Here is a 5,606-nt window from a genome sequence, read left to right on the forward strand (position 1 = left end):
ATTGTAGACTTGAGGAAGCTGACTGACCTGACTACCAGTTCTGGTGGAAGTTGACATCTGGCAGTCTACAATCGCTCTGCGCTGCTGGTAAACTCTGGATAACATGGTCAGTGTTGAATTCCACCTCGTGGGCACGTCGCACAACAGTCGGTGAGCGGGCAGTTGGAGGCGGCGCTGCGCTGCCCTGAGAGTGGCAGCATCTGGGCTGGACTTCCTGAAATGCGCACAGATGCGGCGCACCTTCGTGAGCAAATCAGACAGATTGGGGTATGTCTTGAGGAAACGCTGCACTATCAGATTTAACACATGGGCCAGGCATGGCACATGTGTCAGTCTGCCGAGTTGCAGAGCCGCCACCAGGTTACGGCCGTTGTCACACACAACCATTCCCGGCTTGAGGTTCAGCGGTGCCAGCCACAGATCAGTCTGCGCCGTGATGCCCTGTAATAGCTCTTGGGCGGTGTGCCTTTTGTCGCCTAGGCTCAGCAGTTTGAGCACCGCCTGCTGTCGCTTAGCGACGGCACTGCTGCTGTGCCTAGAGCTACCGACTGATGGCGCCGTGCCCACGGATGGTAGTTCGGAGGAGGAGGTGGAGGAGGGGTGGGAGGAGGAGGAGGCATAGTAGGCCTGAAACACCTGGACCGAGGTAGGCCCCGCAATCCTCGGCGTCGGCAGTATATGAGCAGCCCCAGGGTCAGTCTCGGTCCCAGCCTCCACCAAGTTAACCCAATGTGCCGTCAGCGATATATAGTGGCCCTGCCCGGCAGCACTCGTCCACGTGTCCGTGGTCAGGTGGACCTTGTCAGAAACGGCGTTGGTCAGGGCACGGATGATGTTGTCTGACACGTGCTGGTGCAGGGCTGGGACGGCACATCGGGAAAAGTAGTGGCGGCTGGGGACCGAATACCGAGGGGCGGCCGCCGCCATGAGGTTGCGAAAGGCCTCGGTCTCTACTAGCCTATAGGGCAGCATCTCCAGGCTAAGCAATCTGGAGATGTGCACATTAAGGGCTTGGGCGTGCGGGTGGGTTGCACTATATTTGCGTTTCCGCTCCAGCGTCTGGGGTATGGAGAGCTGAACGCTGGTGGATGCTGTGGAGGATCGTGGAGGCGACGATGGGGTTTTTGGGCCAGGGTCCTGGGCAGGGGGCTGACTAGCAGCTGACACAGGGGAAGGAGCAGTGGTGTGCACGGCCGGAGGTGAACGGGCTTGTTGCCACTGAGTGGGGTGCTTAGCATTCATATGCCTGCGCATACTGGTGGTAGTTAAGCTAGTAGTGGTGGAACCCCTGCTGAGCCTGGTTTGGCAAATGTTGCACACCACAGTCCGTCGGTCATCCGGTGTTTCCTTAAAGAACCTCCACACTTCTGAAGATCTAGCCCTCGCCGCAAGAGCCCTCACCACGGGAGCTTCACTAGTTGACAGTGGCGCTGATGCACCAGCTCTGGCCCTGCCTCTCCGTCTGGCCCCACCACTGCCTCTTCCAACCTGTTCAGGTCGAGGACTCTCCTCCGTCTCAGAAGCACTGTGTTCACCCGGCCTCTCAACCCAGCTTGGGTCTGTCACCTCATCATCCTCCGATCCCTCAGTCTGCTCCCCCCTCGGACTTCCTGCCCTGACAACAACTTCCCCACTGTCTGACAACCGTGTCTCCTCATCGTCGGACACCTCTTTACACACTTCCACTACGTCAAGAAGGTCATCATCACCCACAGACTGTGACTGGTGGAAAACCTGGGCATCGGAAAATTGCTCAGCAGCAACCGGACAAGTGGTTTGTGACTGTGGGAAGGGTCCAGAAAACAGTTCCTCAGAGTATGCCGGTTCAAATGGCAAATTTTCCTGGGAGGGGGCAGACTGGGGGGGAGGAGGCTGAGGTGCAGGAGCTGGAGGAGTGGGGATTTCGGTGACATGGGTGGACTGCGTGGAAGACTGACTGGTGGTGGACAAATTGCTCGAAGCATTGTCAGCAATCCACGACATCACCTGTTCGCACTGTTCTGGCCTCAACAGTGCTCTACCACGAGTCCCAGTAACTTCAGACATGAACCTAGGGAGTGTAGCTCTGCGGCGTTCCCCTGCTCCCTCATCAGCAGGTGGTGTCTCACCCCGCCCAGGACCACGGCCTCTGACCCCTGCAGTAGTTGGACGCCCACGTCCCCGCCCTCGTCCTCTACCCCTAGCCCTGGGGTTAAACATTTTTAAAATGAGAGTTATAACTTTTTTTTTTTTTTTACTTTTTTTTTTTTTTTTTGTGTGTTTTTTTGTGTTTTTTGTTTTTTTTTGTGTTTTTTGTTTTTTTTTGAGTTTTTAGAACCAAACAATCCTATCCTATTGCTATGGCTATTTTCTAGCCAAGTATCAAAGGAAGCACACTACTATGCCAGATGAGATGACACTGAGTTATTGCCTAATAGAAATCCAACCCCTACTGAATTTTGCCACTTCAGCCTTTGCTATGGATATGTGCGCCACTAAGCGCAGAACACAGCGGTCGCAAGTCTCACTACAAATTGCTCAGAATTGGCAAGTACATGCACTGCAGAAACTACAGCCACCAGCAGATCAACCAGAAATCAAATATATAGAACGCTACTGTAGGCTTCAAGAAGCTATTTGTATTCTCCTATGGCTATTTTCTAGCCAAGTATCAAAGGAAGCACACTACTATGCCAGATGAGATGACACTGAGTTATTGCCTAATAGAAATCCAACCCCTACTGAATTTTGCCACTTCAGCCTTTGCTATGGATATGTGCGCCACTAAGCGCAGAACACAGCGGTCGCAAGTCTCACTACAAATTGCTCAGAATTGGCAAGTACATGCACTGCAGAAACTACAGCCACCAGCAGATCAACCAGAAATCAAATATATAGAACGCTACTGTAGGCTTCAAGAAGCTATTTGTATTCTCCTATGGCTATTTTCTAGCCAAGTATCAAAGGAAGCACACTACTATGCCAGATGAGATGACACTGAGTTATTGCCTAATAGAAATCCAACCCCTACTGAATTTTCCCACTTCAGCCTTTGCTATGGATATGTGCGCCACTAAGCGCAGAACACAGCGGTCGCAAGTCTCACTACAAATTGCTCAGAATTGGCAAGTACATGCACTGCAGAAACTACAGCCACCAGCAGATCAACCAGAAATCAAATATATAGAACGCTACTGTAGGCTTCAAGAAGCTATTTGTATTCTCCTATGGCTATTTTCTAGCCAAGTATCAAAGGAAGCACACTACTATGCCAGATGAGATGACACTGAGTTATTGCCTAATAGAAATCCAACCCCTACTGAATTTTGCCACTTCAGCCTTTGCTATGGATATGTGCGCCACTAAGCGCAGAACACAGCGGTCGCAAGTCTCACTACAAATTGCTCAGAATTGGCAAGTACATGCACTGCAGAAACTACAGCCACCAGCAGATCAACCAGAAATCAAATATATAGAACGCTACTGTAGGCTTCAAGAAGCTATTTGTATTCTCCTATGGCTATTTTCTAGCCAAGTATCAAAGGAAGCACACTACTATGCCAGATGAGATGACACTGAGTTATTGCCTAATAGAAATCCAACCCCTACTGAATTTTCCCACTTCGGTCTTTGCTATGGATATGTGTGCCACTAAGAGCTAAACACAACGGTAGCAAGTCCCCCTGCTAATTCCTCACAAAATGGTAAAAGATGCAAATTAAAATAAAAAAAGTAGAACGTTATTGTAGCCCTAAGAAGGGCTGTTGGGTTCTTTGAGAATCACTCCTGCCTAACAGTAAGCTAATAGAACACCCTAACGCTTTCCCTGACCAGCAGCAGCTCTCTCCCTAGCGGCATCCAGAGACAGAATGATCCGAGCAGCGCGGCCAGCGGCTAGTCTATCCCAGGGTCACCTGATCTGGCCAGCCAACCACTGCTATCGACGTGTAAGGGTACCACGTCATGCTGGGTGGAGTGCAGAGTCTCCTGGCTTGTGATTGGCTCTGTTTCTGGCCGCCAAAAAGCAAAACGGCGGGAGCTGCCATTTTCTCGAGCGGGCAAAGTATTCGTCCGAGCAACGAGCAGTTTCGAGTACCCTAATGCTCGACCGAGCATCAAGCTCGGACGAGCATGTTCGCTCATCTCTAGTGGACACCAATATAATGGAACCGTAGATATGGCAGTTTTGCTCTAAATAAGGTAGAAGTCTAATGTATGTTTAGTAGACAGCTATACTGTGTAATAATGTATTCATAACAGCTTTACTCATTGAGAATTGTTTAAGCTCTAGCTATATCTAGTGATGTCTTTTCTGAAGGAAGTGTGAATGGAGTAAAAGGAGAACACTGTAACCCTTTCTGCTGCATATTTCTCTTTAGCCTCAGTTAGTTAACTATGTAGAGTCTTTCTGTTACTTCTGACACAAAAAGGTTGATGATACCGTAAGGGAAAGCTAAAATTCTGAGACATCAGAGGTGATCAAAGTGTTGCACGGTACTTTGTGGGCACCGTAGATAATGGACCCGAAACAGCATCAAGCAAAACAACCTCTACAGTAAGTGTGAGTGTAAGTTTGTTTTAAGGCTTCACTTACCTCTCTTTGGAGGATTTGAAAAGGCCAAGGCAACAGCTTAAAAAAGACAAGACAAATTAAAAAATAAAAGTTACATTGTGGCTGGGTCAGTAATTCTCAAAAATACAAATATAAAAAAGTTAATACCTAATATTATTAAAAGATTGCAAAAATATTATATAAAAAAATGTCTTAGGATGTACTTTAACAAAAATTGTGAATGTTAAATCTAATTAAAATATAACAATAATACCTGAAAACAATATCAGAATCCTCAAGGCAGCCATCACTGCTGAAACGGTAAAATCTTGCCTAAAAATTAGAAAAGATGGAGTGAAAAATTAGGATTTAGCATTGAACAAGGCAATGAAATATATGGATCGAATGGAGACACTTTCTACCTGTCAAGGTGTATTCCTCAGGAGATGATGACGGACTGTCTATTCCTTGCAGATTTTATACCTCAGGACTTCAGTCCAGGAGCCAATCAGAAAATTTATAGCATCTCTAGAGTTTGTACCATTAAATTAAAAATGTCATTGGTAGATAATTGTCATCTGGCCAAATGTCATAGATTTCCATGGGCGTTACAGCCCAGTTAAATAATAGATTACGTTTCATGTATAATTATAGGGTGCGTCAGATATATTTCTTATTTAGAATATGCACATTCTATTTTCTTACTTGGAGGTCTGTAGAGATAATAGGGCAGATTTATCAGTACTTGTTTTTTGGCATAGAAGCAGTAAAATAGTTGAAAGTATTCTGGTGACTTTGACAACTTTACATGAGCATGCAGGGGATGTGAATGGGCACAGCTGTTATCGCCCGGCATGGGGCATTCCTGTCCTGTGTCTCTGGACACCACTGAATGTTTGCAGAATTTTAGTCAAAACTATGCGCCGCCAGACCTGGTGTAGTTTTGTCCTCAAGTTAGCACCGCCATAATGTATAAGCCTCATGTTCTAGCTACTGTGGCATTGGGAGGGGGGGGGGGGGGGCAGGGATTTCTTCATACACCAGCGCAAAGAGGGCCACATATTACAAATCTTCC

At 47.6% G+C, this 5,606-nt stretch overlaps 1 long non-coding RNA gene across 1 annotated transcript; it reads right to left on the reverse strand.

Moving 5' to 3' along the window:
- Nucleotides 1-4,133: 4,133 nt before the first annotated feature.
- LOC140065562 (uncharacterized) lies at nt 4,134-5,049 on the reverse strand. The gene is made up of 3 exons (XR_011847952.1): nt 4,954-5,049; nt 4,806-4,864; nt 4,134-4,609 (listed from the first exon to the last, which is right to left on the reverse strand). It is a non-coding gene; the product is annotated as an uncharacterized lncRNA (long non-coding RNA).
- Between the last annotated feature and the right edge of the window lie 557 nt (nt 5,050-5,606).

This window comes from Engystomops pustulosus, chromosome 6, assembly GCF_040894005.1.
Source record: "Engystomops pustulosus chromosome 6, aEngPut4.maternal, whole genome shotgun sequence".
NCBI classification, from domain to species: Eukaryota; Metazoa; Chordata; class Amphibia; order Anura; family Leptodactylidae; genus Engystomops; species Engystomops pustulosus.